The sequence below is a fragment of the Triturus cristatus genome, chromosome 2_1 (assembly GCF_964204655.1).
Source record: "Triturus cristatus chromosome 2_1, aTriCri1.1, whole genome shotgun sequence".
NCBI lineage: Eukaryota > Metazoa > Chordata > Amphibia > Caudata > Salamandridae > Triturus > Triturus cristatus.
Genome location: NC_140581.1, coordinates 379,776,521 through 379,791,731, shown reverse-complemented (window position 1 = coordinate 379,791,731; position 15,211 = coordinate 379,776,521).

The following is a 15,211-nucleotide window of genomic DNA, read 5'->3' as shown; positions in this document are numbered from 1 at the left end:
ATCCTGTGATTCTGGGCAAATCACTTAATCTTCCCGTGCCTAACAAAACTGAATGTGTGTCCTCATGTAACGCAACTGGTGCTATGAAAAGCACTCTGATACCCGAAACTGAGACAAGTTCGCGCTATCTAAAACTCAGAAAAAAAATTCAGGGAATGCGGCAGATTCTTACGCCTCCCCAGGGGAGGTGTAAGGGAGGAGCAACGAGGAGAAAGGCATTTATTTCTCCTTGTTTTTTCTTTTTCTATGTGTGCTGCATTCTACAGCACACATGGAAAGAGGAAAACACCTCTTGTTATTGCTTTTGTGCAGGAAGTTGTCCCTTCCTGCCCAAGAAAAATCATCCCTGCCAACCAGGCACCCTTGCACCATGGCGCATGGTTACCTGCGTTGGTGCATGGCAGCCCATTGTGCGCCAGCGCAGGAGTAAAGGATAGGAATGCGCCCTATCTCATAGACACTGTGCATTACTGCCCTTTTCTTTTGATCCAGGGCAGTGCAGCAAGATTCCTTTTTGGAGCTACCCTGTGCCAAAACCCAGTATATAAGACCTATAATCTTTACTAAGAGAGCCTTAAAGAATTTTCAAATGCTATCCTAAAAACTCCCAGGGCTTAGTAGGAAAAATTTAAGAAGAATGAGAACACTTACCTAAAGCTGTAATCTTTGAGATTCCATGTAATAAAATACCTGTAAATAGGCATTTTCAACCTACACTTAAAGGCCTATTGGCTTTAACAAATGTTTTTCAAAATAAACAGGCCACACCTACTGCCTTTCTCACAGGCCTTTGCAAGAAACGGACCACACATATGAGATTTAGCATAACTTTTTCCAGTTATACTATGAGGACTGTAGCTTTTACCATTGGCTTTTCACAATAACTAGCACAGACCACTATGTTGAGTGTATGGGTTCCAACAAGAAAACCATTTGGCAAACAGGCCTAAAATTACAAATATGTAGAATTACACAGTTGACAAAAAAATATAAGAATTATCACAATACAAATCTTCTACATTCAGGGTTTGCCAGGGTAATGATCGACCCAAAATCCCATGCTATAACACAGCTGTATAACAATCCACCCTTAAAGGCTTATTGGCTTTAACATATGTGTCTCACTATTATTGTAACTTTTCATAATATACATATCAAACTTTTGGCGTTTGATGTAACTTTTCCCAACAAACCCATCTGGCCAATAGACCAACCAATCATAAATAACCAACTTAGACCTACTGTATTGAACATACGCTTCCCGTCAGGGAAACTATCTGCATTCAGTCATAAAATTACAAAATGTTTAAATTGCAGTCAGCAAAATAATATACAGCCCTCCTAACCAGTAGCGGCTCCTCCGCTTTGGCGGAGGAGTATCGCCCCACTGCTTTTAAGCAATGCAAAGAAGAAACATAAAATGATAATTACTTTTAGTTATGATCATTTTATGCTTCGTGCTGCTTTGTAGGTGGGGCGAGTGGGTGGGCTGCTCTCTTCTCGGAGCAGGGCAAGGCAGGGCAGGAGTGGTTTGCCCACTCCCAAGTGCGCAATGACTGTTTGGTCGGCCCTCTTGGGCTGCCCGGACCAGTCATGCACACTTTCCCTGTTCTCTATGCAGGCTGCATTACAGCCTGCGTGGAGAACAAGACCAGATCCCCATTCCCTGGTTGAGCATCGAACCAGGATGCTCATAGCTCTGCCAGAGAGGGTAACCAATGCAAGAAAAACTTACCTACTTCGTGTACGATTCTATACAGCAAAATACCTGTACACAGGCTTTATCACAGTGTAATAAGAATCCACCCGTACAGGCCTATTAGTTTTAGCAACAGTTTTTCACAATGAATAAGTCCAATCAAGGTATAAAGTGGTTGCAATCGTCCCAACAAGGTATAAAGTGAAGCACAATCATTCTTTTTCAGTCAAAGGAACCAAGGGGCATATCAACAAGGGCTTTATCTCTCCTTTTTTGGCTTTAAAAGCCAAAAAAGGAGAGATAAAACTAGCGCCCTATCAACAACAGGGTGCTAACATGCAAATTCACATGTTAGCACCCTTTTACTCTACGCTTCCCCTTGCATCTCTAATGAGATGCAAAGGGGGCGTTCCAGAGTAAAATAATAGGAGAAATGTCGCTAAGCGACATTTCTCCTATTATCAAGAATGTCGCTAACCCTGTTAGAGACAAAAAAAGCAGCGCTAACCGCGGTTAACGCTGCTTTTTTACGTCTGGTATTTTTCTGACTTAGCCATGATATCCTATGGAAGGAGGATATCATGGCTAAGTTTGTCTGTCCCTATCAACAAGCTAACGTGAGATTATCGCTGGGTTTCCAGCGATAATCTCACGTTAGCCTGTTAGCGTGAGGATTTTTATCGCTATTGAGATAAGCGTTGCTAATAGCACGCTATCTCAGCGATAAAAATTCACGCTAGCCGGCGATAATGATCCTAGCGCTAAGTGCGCTTAGAGATCATTATCGCCGGTTGTTGTTGATATGCCCCCAAGAGCTGTAGTTCAGGAAATCAACGAGGATACAGAGCCAAGGTCCCTCTGCGGAACTGGGGGCATATTATCAAGGACGGCATTTACATTATCGCCGGTTTAGCGGCAGAAAACTGCCACTAAACCGGCGATAATGGGCTTGATAATATGCTCTAGAGAATTCCCATAGAAGCCCATGTTCACACCAGAACATGGGCTTCTATGGGAATTCCATAGAGCATATTATCAAGCCCATTATCGCCGCTTTAGTGGCAGTTTTCTGCCGCTAAACCGGCGATAATTTTTTACGCCGTCCTTGGTAATATGCCCCCTGGTTCTTGAAGCTCTCTTTCGGTGGATCACGTAATGGCTGCCAACAGTAGATCTTAAACACAGTGCTCGTGTAGACATTTCTGTTGCCTGTCTACTGTACGTGGCAACGTTTGTTTTACCAGTTGCACTAGTTGTTAATGGTTTATTAGATCTGCATTTTGCAAGACAGAAAACACCCTTGATTTTGTTCGGAAGATCCATTTCTTGAAAGACTGATCCCAAGCGCAGATTCGACCCTATAGGTTAAAACCACATAACAATGATTCACAGCGGCCATCTTTGCCGAAAACATAAACAGCACATTATCCCCTTTCCTATAAAACTGACCAGGCTGAAAATGTGTCGAAGGGTAGTTTTACAGCATTGTATTCGTTGCAGGTGCAGCAAGTGTCTAGTTGGCTGTCTGTGCAGTGTCAATCGTTGCATAAGCAATAGTATTGCTGTGACGGCAAGTAGCACGTGCGGTGTAACAGGCCTCGCGATGACTGCATCCTCTATTCTCATATTACCCTTCGTCTGACCTCACCTGCACGCCTCGGGCTTGGGTGTGCAGAGTGCAATAAGGCGCGAGACGTGCAATAAAAGCAAAGCATGTGAATCCCATTTTTTAACACATTGAAACATGGCCGATGCTTTTCAATTATAGCGAATTAAACAGAACGTGTCCCATGTCACCATTCGTAACTTTGTCACCCATAACCCCTCCCCACAAGTAAAGAGCTGGTTGGCCGTTGAGTTATTCTTAGAACAGAGAAGAACGTAATAAGGAGACTATTAACACGATCCCTGAGCCCTGCCCTGATGCCTCATGCTTAGTTGAAGTACGTAAACTGAGAGCGTATACCATGATGAGGAAAATCCAATTAAAGATGGAATCACCCCTTTTCAGAAATTATGTGTCTCCACCATCCTCTGATGGAATAGAAACGTGCTGCTGCGTTCCTAAATGTCCTAGCACTTTTCCTGTCACGTCAGTCTCATGACCATAAAATGCTAATTTGTGGAGGTAATACGCATGAAGTGTGCCTCTACTCATGACACTTACACGGAGAGGTATGAAAGTTCAACCAGATCTGTGTTCAATTCTGAAACTAGAAATGGTGTTTGTGGCAGTAGGAGGCCCATAGGGAGACTTGGAAGTATCCCTCACGGGTACCGCCCGTTGCCGGTACCCCACTAAGGTGATTTTACAGGGAGGGTGTTGGACCTGGCATCCTTGGCATGGTTTTCTCCCTTTTTGCCCTAAGACCTGCTGTTTTGCTGACTTCTTTTTTGCTGGACTTAGTACTCCGCGCACTTTACCACTGCTAACCAGTGCTGAAGTACTTGTGCTCACTTCTTAAAAAATTGTCAAATTGGCTTACACCTGATTGACATATTTATTTTACTTGTAAATCCCTAGTAAAGTGACACTGCCTGTGCCCAGGACCTGTAGATTAAATGCTACATGTGGCCGTTCAGCACTGATTGAGCAACCCACTTACGTAGCATTTTAAGTATGTCTCAGGTCTGCCATTTAAATTGCCATTTCAACTTGGCAAAATAAACCTTTTGCCAGGCTCAAACCTTCCTTTTCAATATGTATAGGTCACCCCTAGAGTAGGCCCTGGACAGCCCAGAGGACAGGGTGCAATGTATTTAAAAAGTAGGACATGTACTTGTAAGTTTTACATGTCCTAGCAGTGACAAACCGTTATATCTATTTTTTTTAAGGCCTACCTCTCCCATAGGATAACATTGGAGTTACCTTATTACATTTAATAAACTGTAATTTCCAAATGTGAACAAGTAACTCGATCATGTTTGGTGTCTCTAAAATTGTAAAAAAAATAGTAACTTATAATGAAGTCCAGTTTTTCTAACATTTTTGAAAATGCCACTTTTAGAAAGTTTTTTTGTAGGGGGAAGGGATGCACACCATTGTACCATAGTTTATACTAACTTGTCCATACGTCCTTGAATGTGCGTGCAGCTTGGTATAAGTGCCTTGCCCAATTGGCACCTTGAAGATAAACATCATTGAAAAATGGAACGCGTGTGCGCCCCAAACCAAACGCACTGCGAGAAGTGCTGCATTAGCAAAAATTAATTCCTTTTAAACATTATTTAACTTGTTTCATTCATCCTTGTACTTTTCTGATTGATTTAACTCTCGTTGATTTGTAATTCCCATGCGACATCGTGCGCCTATTTTCCAAACTTCTAATGTTCTGACTGTGTCCCTCCGGACCTCTTGAAAGAACACGAAAGATGCGAGGTTCATCAAAGGCAGTGTTTATTAAATAAAACCCAATGCATTTCGGGCAAACGAATGCCCTTCGTCAGGGGTCACTGTGAACAACAACAGAAATAGCAAACAATCAATATCGATTATGCTGCCTCAACATGTTAAATTACTCTTTTTACGATTTCAAATGCAGTTAGTTCATACCAATATTGGCTTATGAACTCAATTTTGTATTACCCTCATTAATTCCCCGTCATTTAACCACCAGTCTCCCTTCATTGTGGACAACATGCTTTAAAAATAAAATGACGTGTCTCCCTCCCTCGCGTACAACAGCCGTTAATCTATCCTCACGGTAGTACTGTGTGTGCCCTTTCAGATTATCACCAACATCTTCCTTTCTCCCCATGCTACACACATTGACAAACGATTCCCATTATGCCACATTAAAATAGCAAACATTGTCAGTTCTTGTTTGTAGAAACACACATACCTGCCGTAAAAAGGATTAAAAACAGCGCGTCCTTCTTTTCACACCAAAATCTTTTTCCTCCCACACTCCCTTGCGTTTTTAAATCCCTCCCAATCACGCAGCTGTTCCGGCTTTCCGTCCTACGAGGTGACCTGAGGAATTATTCATAGGGTAAATACTGCATGTCCCATAATGCAATATGATCAACACAACTCAAATTCACTGTTTGAAAATCCAGCTAAAATGCAAAAATACTGTCATTATGTACACCATAACAGACTCCGAAGTTCATTCATATGCTTTTTGACACTGACTTCACAAGATGAACGTGGATGTTCCGATGATCGCATTGGGAGTTGTATTTTCATCTTTTAAGTTCTTGTCATCCTGCGGGTGCAAACCCTTATCTGGGCAAATTATTTCAACACGAACATTTGTAGGGGGAAGGGATGCACACCATTGTACCATAGTTTATACTAACTTGTCCATACGTCCTTGAATGTGCGTGCAGCTTGGTATAAGTGCCTTGCCCAATTGGCACCTTGAAGATAAACATCATTGAAAAATGGAACGCGTGTGCGCCCCAAACCAAACGCACTTTTAGAAAGTTGACATTTTCCTACCGTAGCCATTTGGTGGCTGTAGCCTGTGTCTGGGTCACATGGCTGGGGTAGTTGTCTGTTGGGCTTTGTGTATTCCTCCTAGATAGCCACACACAATAAGGAGCTTAGTTGTGACTGGATGGGCCAGCACTGGCAAGAAGGGAGGGAGGAGCTGGGCCCAGCCCCACTTAAACTTGAATAGGCTGTGCCCTGTCTCCACACAAAGGGCTGCATACTTCCTATAGATAGTCTGGAGCCAGGACCAGGGAGACAGGGCACCTGTACATTTCAAAGGCCTGCCTCTAAAAGCTTCTACCCACTTCAAAGTCACAACTAGGTATAGATATTGGGCTTCAGACACCAACCCTTCAATACCCTTCTAGACCTGTGGATACTATGCCAGGAAGAAGGACTGCTATGCTGCTGAAAGGACTGCCACTCTGCTGCAATACTGCTCTGAAGGACTGCTGCCCTGCTGTGCTGACCTACTGCCTGCTATCCTCTTTCCTGGATGAGAAGGACTGGACGTACCTTACGTGAACACACAACCCGGAGTGATTCCAAGGGCTAGTTGGCTGGCCTCCTGTTCTGAAGCCTCAGGGATACAACAGGCTTCCAACAACCTTGCACTTGAACCTGGACTCTGCCAACTGTGAATCTACCATGCCAAGTGGTACCACCCCAGTTATGGACCATTGGAAGTGGGCTTAAAGTGCTCTTCAAGCCTGGAGATCCAGCAGAACTGATGCATCTCCTCTGCTGTGCAGCGCAAATCTGAGCAGAACCGATGCATCAGCACTGCTGGGTGGGTTGGACTTGTCGCTAAGACCCGCATCCCGTCCGCTGCCTTATCGAAACTGCCACTGCACGTTGTATCCTCGCAGCCATCCTCGACCACGGCAAAACAGCAGCACTCATCCTCCTGGACCTGTCACTACCTTCCACTCCGTCTCCCACCACATCTTGATCAACAGACTCCACCAAATTGGAATCCAGGGAGACGCCCTCAAATCGATCACTTCACACCTCACCCAGGGAATCCGTGTCCCACCGTTCACCTCAGAACTCAAGAAGATCATCTGCGGTATCCCACAAGGATCACCCTTCAGCCCCACTCTCTTCAACAAGTACATGATCCCCCTGGCACACCATCAGATAGCACTGACTCAATGTTAATGTTAATGTTAATGTTAGTGGAATTTATACAGCGCGGCTGCTACCCGAAGGTGTCCTGGCGTTAGTCATATCCTGTGGCAAACAAATGAGAGAAAATGTATTGGGCAAAAAGCCAGGTCTTCAAGCTCTTCCTAAAAGCTGGGAGGTTTGTGATGCATCTCATTTGAAGCGGCAGGTCATTCCAGGCCTTGGCTGCACTGTAGGTAAAGCTTCTACCTCCCCATCAAACTTTTTTTAATGCGTAGCACTGAGACCAGCCTAGCCCCTAATGAACGAAGTGGTCTGTTCGGTGCATACCAGTGGAAAAAACGTTTTAAATAGTCAGGTCCTGAGCCATGCAGCACCTTAAAAACTAAACAAAGGGCTTAGAAGCAAACTCGGTTCCTTACCAGTAGAAAGTGTAATTTGTATATTTCCTTGGAGATGGGCGCAAACCGAGGTGTGCCCGAGAGTATTCTGGCTGCTGCATTCTGCAGTGTCTGAAGTTTATTCAGTAGCCTTTGCTGAGCATTAAGGTACAGACTATTACAGTAGTCCAATCTCAACATTATGAGAGTCGCGACCACTGTTTGCCGACTGCCAAGGGGCAAGAACTGCAGTATTTTCCTGATTGTTTTGATCACATAAAAAGTTTTAGATGCCACTGAGTTGACCTGTGGACTAAAGGTAAGACCCTCATCCATTATCGCACCCAGGTTTTTCGCCTTATTCGTGGGCGCAGCGAGAGAGCCCATCGAATCTGGCCACCAATTTGGCGTCCAGAAGTTTATGTTGTTACCAAACAACATAACCTCGGTTTTACCAGTGTTGCGTTTTAGGCAGTTCTCTGCCCTCCAACTCCCCACTGATAACATACACTCTTTGAATCGATTGTCTAAACCTGCCTCCTCCCCAGGTAGCAGAGACACCATAATTTGGATGTCATCTGCAAAAGATGCTAGGCCAAATCCAAATGCCCTCACAATCGGCGCCAGTGAGGAAACATAAACATTAAAAAGCGTGGGGCTAAGGGAAGAGCCCTGTGGAACCCCACAGGGCAGTGCAAAAGGTTTTGACTGATGATCTCCAAGAACAACCGTTTGTCTTCTGCTATTTGTCTTCTTTCTGATAAAAATGATCTTAAAAGTTCCCAAGCTTTCCCAAGAACCCCGCATGCCTTTAGACGGTCCATCAAGATATCATGATGTACCGTGACTGTCTGTTTTTATTCTTAATGCTAGATTGTAACCCTCATGGGAGGAAAATTACATGTAGCACGTGATTAACTACACAAAATGTTTTTAATAAAAATTCGTTTTTAACTATGATTATATTGAATAGTATGTCTTTTTGAAACTGCATGCTGTATTGTGTTATAATTATAAAAGTCTTTATCTTAGTAACCCCATACGATATAGTGATCGTTCTGAAAAATATCATTAATGGAAGAGTAGGCTAAGTATGAGCTTTGTTTTGCATATATGCTTCTTTCTCTTGGGGAACTTTTGTTTTGTTGTACCGTGTCAAAGCCAGCGCTCATATCCAGCAACACCAGAACTGCCTTGCCCCCCTCCCCCCGATCCACAGCTCCCCTGATCTCATCTGTGGCCTTGATAAAGGCCGCCTCGGTACTATGGCCTTCCCTAAAGCCATATTGGGAGGAATCCAACGCTTGTGACTCTGCAAGAAAGGCACTGAGTTGTGTGTTCATATTTTTTTCTATCAATTTCGCTGGAAGTGGAAGCCTAGAAATGGGGCAGAAATTGTTCGGATCCTTAGGATCCAGACTGTTTTAGGAAACTGCCCAGTTGCATACATGCCATTAAAAATTGGCAATAGACACAATGCTATAGGGCTCGGTGCCAGCTTGGCCACTGCCGCTGGACATGACTCATAAGGTGACCCTGAGTTTGCTGCCATGAGGAGCTCTTGAATTACTTCAAGGGACACTGGTGAGAAGTTCTCCAATGTGACAGTGGGAACTGTTATTAACTTTGGTTCCTCCGCCGATGTGCAAGTTCCCCCAGAGCTCAACCCACTAAAAGAGTAGAAGATGGATTCTACGTTAGTCGGGAAAAACTTGTCGATATTTTCGCAAAGATCCTGACTAGGCTGAACTCTGGCTGGACTAGGTGAAGCCAGATTAGAGACAGTTCTAAATAGCTCTTAGCTGAATTCTTCGCCAACTCAATGCTGAATGAAAAAATACTTTTGTTTGGCTGTGAAAATTAGCCGTTTGTAACATCATCTCATACACGGACGACACCCAGCTCATCCTCTTACTGTCAGCAGACCACTCCACCACCAGAGCCAAATTCCACATATGTTATGATGAACGTCGCTGACTTGATGAAGGGCAAGTGTCTCAAGCTCAACATCGACAAGACAGAAGTCCTCATCTTTGGGAACAATGCCAGGGAACGACAATTGGTGGCCTGCTGAACTCGGCCCTTCCCCCACCCCAACAGACCATACCGTAACCTCGTCATCATCTTGGACAGCAAATTATTTACATAGGAACAGGTAAAATAAGTCTTGCTCGCCTGCTTACACACCCTACGCATGCTCTGCAAGATTTTCAGGTGGATCCCAACCAACACCAGAAGGATCGTCACTAAGGCCCTCGTCACCAGCAGACTGGACTGAAAAGGACATTCTCTAAGTGGGAATCACTGCAAGTCTACTAAAGAGACAACAAACAATACAAAACTCAGCAGCAAGACTCCTCCTCGACCTCCCCAGATGGAATCATATCACTCTGAACCTCAATAAGCTTCACTGGCTCCCGATCCAGAAGAGATGCCAGTTCAAGATGTTGACCCCCGCATACAAAGCCCTGCACAATGAAGAACCAGCATCCATCACCAAATGAATGACCTTCCACTACAGACCAGACACCTGAGATCCACCTCCCTCTTCCTTTCCGATACTCGTAGGTCCTCAGAGCCAACAGCGGGGGACGCTCCTTCTCTCACCTGGCGGCCAAAGCCTGGAACAACCTTTCCCTACACCTTGAACCACCTCATTGCTCCAGGAATTCAGGAAAGGACTAAAGACCTGGCTGTTCGAATGAACAGTTACCATGAAGCAGCTAGCATCGCTAGTGCCTTGAGACCCTCACGGGTGATTTGTCACACTTTACAAATCCTGATTGATTAATTGATTGATTGATTGATTGAGTGCAAGCCTTCACATCCCTCATCAATGGCAGCCTTATGGACAACGCCGGACTCAGCATTGCAGCATAGCAGCTCCTCAAAATCAACGCCTCGCCCTCACTGCTTGCCGCATCCTTGATGCTGGACTTCACATCGCAAGCCCTCATCGACAGGATCCTCAACGACAACGAAGGATGTCAAATTGCAGCATGCTGGAACTGACACATCACTTCAACTGCGCACCGCATCTTCGGCGCAGATCCTCTCAATGTTCCGGAAACCCAGAATTAAGGTACTTTGTTCACCGTCTCTAACTGGATCTCTGTAGCCAGCCCACGCTCCATCAGATTCGGCCTGAACATGTGACTTTGTCCCGGTCCAGCGCGAAAGATAACCATAGTCAGTGCCTTGTGTTTTTTGGTGCTATTTTCTCAAAAAGTTGCATATTTCTTGTTCTACTGATTGGAGTTTTGTTATTTTGGCCTTTTTATTTTTCAAACTTGGTGTAGGATCCTTTTGGTGTGGTGTTTTTCTTTTTATTGCTGTTTGAAGTGTAGCACAAATATTTTAGACATTGCCTCTAAGTAAAGCCTGACTGCTCTGTGCCAAGCTACCAGGAGGTTGTGCAGAGGCTAATTTAGGGTTGGCTTATGCCACACCCTGACAAGGATTGTGGTTGCTGCCTGACCAGGTTTCACACCCCAGTCAACCAACAACCCAATTTCTTGTAGGTTGTATAACAAGAGGTCTGGTAGGGGTAGTGTGGTGCTTCTCTCAGATAGCTAAGAAGCAATCCGGGGTCAGGGTGTACAACAGAGTTGGAGGTCAGGTGTGTAGAGCACAGGCCCACCATTGAGCAGTAGATTATGATGGGGCAGTTCAGAAAAACAGAAGGGGCATCGTCAAGGAGAGATGGGTTGTCTGGATATGGTAAAGGCACCCTTCTCCCCCATTCTCTTCATGGGGACCAAGAGATAGTGGTTTGGACCATCAAGAAAAATATATTAAGAGAATAGGAAATGCATAGACAGAATGGGAGTAAAATGAAGACATGCTAGCGTGCCTTGTGGTGTAGGTAGGGCTCTCTGTTTGACAGGGCATAGTGCATCCTCACATGGAAGCAACAGGAAGTGGCAAATAGAGTACACACCAAAAATGTGCTAGCAGCACCAATGTCTGTCAGCGCCTACAGATAAACAGCCACGCGCTCTGGAGGCTGAAACACAACATAGTAGAAGACTTGCCACAGCTTACCCCAGGATCCGTAAAGGTAAGGTAAAAATAAAATTCTACAGCGAGCTAAGGATTGATGCATTTGTTATTTCTCATATATAGTTGAGTGAAACTGTAAAGTTTCAGCCATTGTGACGTCAGTTGCGGTCTTCCAACCTGTGCAGCAAAAAAAACGACTGTTCGGCTGCCCCATGACAGGACCTGGGCAGGACATCCAGGAGCAGGAATTGGTGAGTGAGCAGAATGCACTCTCCTGTGATCACCCGCAGGTGCTGCAAGGGGTAGCAGCACAGGACAGAAGCGGTCGATGAGTAGGGCTGGACTAGGTGTGGGACTAAGAGTAGGGTTAGGCTTTCTATTGGAAGTAGCGATTAGGGCTTCTGGTGTGATTGATTGCTTGGACTTGGGTTGGGACTACTGGCAGGGCTAGGACCTCTATTGGACGTAGAGATCAGGGTTTTTTAAACTGATTGGGTGCTTGGACTAGGGCTAAGATTGGCTGTAAGGTCCTGGTCTCCTACTGGTTCCAGATTTTAGGGGTAGTGTTGTGATTGGATAGTGTTAGGGCTAGGCTTCCCATTGGCTGAAGGGGTCACCTGCTTGCTAGGGTTATAAAAGGCCAAGGCTTAAGGCGTCTCAGCCCGGGCTTCAATGGAAATGGCAGAGAGGACAAGGACAGTTGTCTATTTAGGCCTGTTTAAGCCTGTTTGAGACTGGTCAGGACTAGGGCCAGAAATGCTGCCCATGTTCCCATTCACACCACCATCCCACCCACACCATCTACATCCACAAACAATATAACACACCCACACCAAATGTACACCACACGCAACCATATGTACAAACCAATGTACCAGCATACATTACAAAACCAACCAAACCACATCTATACACCCTTCTAGCCCAACTACCACACATACCCCCATCACCTACAAACAATACACAACTCTATCCTATACCACTAACCAATCCACTCATCACTAACACAAAGCCATTGAACACCTACATAACTACATCCCACCCAGACACACGCTCCCTGCTCTAATTACTCCTAACAGACCACCTTTTATCACTAACAAACATATAATCAGCCTTCCATCATTTCTCCAACCAACACCCCCCTTTTCCTTCTACCATAAATACACTAACGGACAACACATACACTGCACACAACAACACTTTTTAACTCTTGCAACAAACCAGTCTAAGACAAACACTCTTACCTTTACTTCATTCCCTCCTACACACAACTTACACTACTCATAAACACATCACCACTTCCTCTACCTTACAACCTCCTCTCACAAACAATACACAACCAAATCCATTGCATGAAACAAATACACCAGCACCCCTTTTCACTACTCCTCAAAAATAAAAACAAAAAAAGCATATCACACACACTAGCACAAGATTTTCAAAGCGTAACACCTCATAACACTTACCATCACAAAATACAAACATACATAGACCTTTCAAACCACACAAAGGAACAAACTCCGATGCCAAGCTGTCTCTCTTCCACCACACCTTACACAGATACAGCAACACAGCAACTTTCTTCTAACCGCCTCTCATCCATTGGACAATTTAGAACTTTACTACATGACCCACATGCTGCACTACCACCCTTGACTCATACACCTTCTGCCATAAACACACGCAGACAATATAAGCAACGTGCACACACCTCACAACTTCGCTTCCCCATGTCTACTGCCCAACAATGTTACACCACGAAAACAACACAGCACACCAACTCACTCTCAAACACCATCTCCACCACATACACACGCAGACCCATCAAAATGCCTTCTTAGCATGCTGGATGAGGAACATGATACAGAATAGCTACACAATTGCTATCCTAATACAGCTAATGCCAGCACTAAAAACACACCTGCTACAAACCCACACAATACTGATCACTCTTCTACAAAACAAAGTCTCACTATCACCAAAGGCCATTCTCTAAACTGTCTACTAATAAACGATCAATCTCTCTCTAAAAACAAACATCACATCTATGACCTTCTCACAGATACAAAACCAGACATACTATTCAGAACTGAATCATGGTTGGGAGATGATATGGCTCCAGTCCTGCATGAAGCCGTTCCTCTAGGCTATCAAACGATCACCCAATATTGTGTAGGCAAAATAGGAGGTGATCTCGCTGTTGTGTTCAGGCAAACATTACATATCACTAAAGTTGACGACATCTCCATAAAGAATTGTGAGGCTCTTCTAACAAGATGCAATCCTACACCGTCTTCCTCCTTAACTTCCTGCTCCTTTACAGACCTCCACCTCGCAAGGCTTCATTCCCAGACACACTTCTAGACAGAGTTTCAACCTGATAACAATACACTCCAACCTATGTGTTCTGGGCGATCTCAACATTTGGTTTGACAAACCCAATATGACCCATCCAAAAACAATAATCACTGGCCTAGATGCACTGAACCTGCATCAGATTGTCCACAAACCCACATACACGCTGGACATAGCCTAGATGACATTTTTGCTAATACTGAACTGTTAGCTTTCAAACTATACCTCCAGTCACAAGGTCAGAACACCACTTGCTTGCTTTCCAACATAAGACAACACTAAGCTCCTCACCTAAAACTACCTTACATCCATCCACCTATCGGCTGTGGAACAAACTCAATTTGGAACACTTAGAAACACAACTAACATCCAGTACAAATCTGGAAACAATACATTCTGTTCAAAATCTATATGAGTGGCTACAGGAAGCTTTTGACACCCTGATAACACTCAAAACCACACAACAGAACAAAAGAAAAAAAAGCACCTTGGAGAAACGTAGAAATAAAAGACATAAAACAACAAATTGGAAAGCTGCAACGTACCTGGCTCAAAACAAACGCCGAACAAGACAAACTTCACCTACAGAAAATTAACAGATTATACAAGTCAGCTATCAAAAAAGCTAAAAAAAGGTACTATTCAGACAGAATTCAAAATGCTAAATGTGCAAATAAAGAATTCTATAAAATACTCAATGAATTTCGCAAACCAAATTGCCTAGAAGGAACTCATCCTGTTACTCAAGATTTCACATACAAACTGGCAAATCATTACACGGACAAAGCAGACTCATTGGACTCATACTTAAAACAGAAACAAAGCACCGGCATTAACCGTTGTACAAAACAACAAACCGAGAATTCTCTAATCCAGCCTCTCCGTTCCTTCCAACACATCTCACACAATGAATTTATGGACCTGGTCAAAGCAAGCAGGCCCACCGGCAGCCCTTCTGACCCCTGTCCACAGAACACCATGGCCAGACTCGTCCTCGGCATCCCCCGGCACAAACACATGCGGCGTCTCCACTAGCTTCCCGTGGAGAAGAGAGTCACCTTCAAGATTCTCAACCATGCCTACAAATGCCTACACAGCAACGGACCCAAATACCTCAACCACAGAATAAACTTCCACGTACCCAAAAGGAACCTGCATTCATCCAAACTCGCACTGGCTGAAACCCCGCCCATCCTCAGGGCCAGATCA